The sequence below is a fragment of the Branchiostoma belcheri genome, unplaced genomic scaffold (genome assembly GCF_001625305.1).
Source record: "Branchiostoma belcheri isolate BF01 breed outbred unplaced genomic scaffold, Haploidv18h27 scaffold138, whole genome shotgun sequence".
Classification (NCBI taxonomy): domain Eukaryota; kingdom Metazoa; phylum Chordata; class Leptocardii; order Amphioxiformes; family Branchiostomatidae; genus Branchiostoma; species Branchiostoma belcheri.
In genome coordinates, this window is record NW_017802802.1 from 284,403 (window position 1) to 287,966 (window position 3,564).

The following is a 3,564-nucleotide window of genomic DNA, read 5'->3' on the forward strand; positions in this document are numbered from 1 at the left end:
TCGGAGGGCCAGGCACAGTGTGCCACTGGCGTGACCCTAGCCTACAATGCTCTTGTCATATCATTTTACTTCAGTCGTTGCCTTGGCATAACGGCCACATGTCACCAGTCTAAATGTCAGATAGGCCATATCTCATTACACGAGTTACAGTGGGCTAATGAGATGCCTTTGTCGGTACTTAGCGATGATCAATTTTTGGCGTCTGTCCCAAAAGCTTGAATTCTTCTTTTCTTGTGCTTCTTAACTCATCAGGCATCTATATTGCAAGGTGATGGGAGATGCGACACAACGTACAAACAAGACATCTGAGATTCCAAACCTCTAGCTAGGAAGTATAGTGTTCATGTTCCTAACGACTGTTGCCAATTTCAAATTTTATCACCAACTCGCGCTACATAACTTATGACATGGGCCGGGTGACACCATAATTATAAGTCACAGTACAGGCTTAACCCCGGTGTTGAAAGTAGTATTCATAACAACAAACTGTACTCCATTAGCGGACCAACTCCCCTGGCACATTTGACATTCTACTCCTTCGAAGCTTCCAGCAGCCTCCGAAGCCTGGTAGACGCTACAGGGCCGCCGCTCTTTTCAGACTAATTTTAATCCCCAGGTGTGCAAGGTTGGGCAAAAAAAGAACAACACTTGCGCATGCATGGAGATCCCGGCCCATTTCGAAGACATTCTGCCGATCGACCATTAAAAGTCAAAGACAAGTCAAGGTCACCACCACTGCCATAAAGGCCCGGTCACACTGGCCGAACTTTGCTGGAGCGTTCCTTTAACGGTAGGGACGGGGTCCGAATTTCGACAACGCTCGTCACCGCGCCCAAAATGTGGGGAAAAAAATATAAACACGGGCGTTGACTTAGCGGTGCACCGCTAAAGCCGGCGTTGCTTTAGCGTTGGTTTAGCGGTAGCAAACGTTGGTATAGCGGTGACGCAAGCGTTGGTATAGCGGCGTTCTGCGCATGCGGTTTAGCGGCATACCGCTTGTGACTACGGAGTTGAACGGATCGTTTTGTACTAGTACAAGTTCTGTTCTGTGTGTGTGGGACTTATAGCTTTAATAAACATCATTTTGTTAATCTATTCTTGACTACGTTATTTAATTAAGAATGAAAATAAAACTTTGCAGATTGCAAAGTTCCCCTGTGACCCCAATAAAGTGATTGTCCGTGTGACCCTTCTTTGAACACTTTACGTGTGACCCAAAAATAATTGCACACTAGTGCACCAATCATAGCAAGTCTCTCAGCATCCAGGGTGATACAGTTTTACTGTAACTTCGAGCAAATTCGATATAGATGAGGCCTGAAGTCAACGGCAGCTCGATTCCAAATGAGCACCTGGTCCATTTCTCACCGTACTTATAGCCAAATTCTGGTCCCGCTCCGACACCTCTATACCAACGCCAAACCAAAGTTCATTGCCGACATGGATCGCTGCTTCAACGCCTGACACCGTTCCAGCAACCCCGTGTCCGCTCGTAAAACGCTTGCAACCGCTCCAGCGAAGTTTGTGCAACGTTTGTGCAACGTTTAATCGCCGCCCGGGCAACGCTGGCGAAAGCAGCGGTGGTGAAGCGTTCAAGATTTCTGCGTTGGCCTAGCGGACCCAAGCGTTCGCGAACTTGCGTCTAGCGATGCCAAACTTTGATTGGGCGTTGGTGGAGCGGGGGTGAACTTTGCCGGAGCGGAAAATTTCCCCCTCCTCACCGCTCGCAATATTTTGTACAGCTCAAAACTTTCGGAGCGGTAGGAGGGAGCCTCCAGAAACGTCAGCGGTGGCCGGGCGTACACGGCGTTGCTTTAACGGTGGCCAACTTCTGTTTAGCGGTGGTGAGCGGTTTCGAGCGGTGATGAATTTTATTCACCGTTCAAGCAACGCTCCAGCAAAGTTCCGCCAGTGTGACCGGGCCTTTATTGTCCGCGTGGCCGCGGTATTTGTCCGTCCGCGCTGACGAATCACCTCAACCAGTGAATACGACAGCGGACGACAAAATGAAAACGATTCAATTACAAATTAGAGCCTAACGGATTATTATAAATGACGTCACGAAGAAAGGGCTGCATGGGGGAATTGTCTGGTAGCAAAATGCAATGATGCCGTTATTTATTGGAGGCTCGACATATTAGATCATCTGATGGACGAACGTACGTCACGGTAGGGGGAGATAGGGGTCGTCTTTCCTAATCCCTGTAAAAGTAGAGGATTGTATTTATCAAACTTTCAGTTTTTTCTGACCCCGGATCCCTCGTTTTTTTTGTTTGACCAAGTCTTTCCTCATATAACGTTATAACGTTATAACTCACACTCCTTCGAAACAAAGTGCCGCCTAATATTGAGCCTAATGATCACCAAAACATTATGGCATTTTTCCCACTAGGATAGAATTGTCCGGATCGAGCCGAATAGAGTGGCTTCGATCCGGCTTCAAAGTGAGTCTATTCAGTGGGCTCTCCTCCCATGTCGTCCATATAACGTTACACCAAATTACCGCAGTGCACGTGGATTTGTGACACTAATTACAAATGGCCTGGATGGACACAGAAATTATCAAGATAAGGAGAGAGATCTGCTAAATAATTAGGAAGGCAGTCATGCATTTCCAAATGGCTGTCTGGAGATTTTATTAAGGTTTCTACTTCAGCAACATTGGGTTTATACAATGTATCAGTAAAATAAAGCAGAAACTAAAAGCTGCCGTTCGTTTCAAAGTCGCAAGGTGGCGTGGCTACTTGGTTGACCTTTTACCCCACTGTAGATGTGCATGTGTCTTCGCGATTGCGAAAATTTGTGTAGTTTGTGCGAGTAGATAAACCAGTAAGCGTATCAAAATGGGCAAATTGAACGTGACTATGTTGCGTTACTTGACAAAGGAGGATTTTAGAGTGCTCACAGCGGTAAGTAGGACAAGATGAGTTTACTTTAATCCCCCGATTATGGAAGGATAGTGGTGCGCTAGTGTGGGGAGGGGGGCATATACATGGTGGAGCATGCATGGTTATCAGCGTTTACTAGCAGTATAATTTTAAAGCTTCCCTTATAAAAAATTACATCCAACTTTGCTTCAGTGCCCTTCTTTGTTACTCTTTAAATAGCAACGTACAGTATTGTTTTTGATTTCTCTCTTTTCAACATTCTTTATTGACTAACCTCCTTCCTTGCTTAGTTAGAACAAGGACATAATTTTTTAGACACAGTATAATGTCCTTGGTTAGCCGTGGCGACTCTTGATTCGGGCTTACAAGTTACTTTGCATTACCCTCAGCAAGAGTCGTGGAAAGATCCATTGGCAGAACTGCACATTTCCCGTTGGCTGCACGATGCTCCGTTTTTGACCCGGTTTTTTGCTGTCCCGAGCTTCCCTACAATATAACTCCACAATTGGCCGGGTTGCCGATGTTTAGATCAGCCTAAATATTCCACAGCGCGACAGAAAAGTAGTAAAATAGCTAGTCGGCACAAGCTGGCGGCCATCTTGGATATAGTCGGGAATGTCCGCTACCGCCGTCGGGAACGCTCGGTAGCGTCACGATTACCGAAGCGCGACCGAAA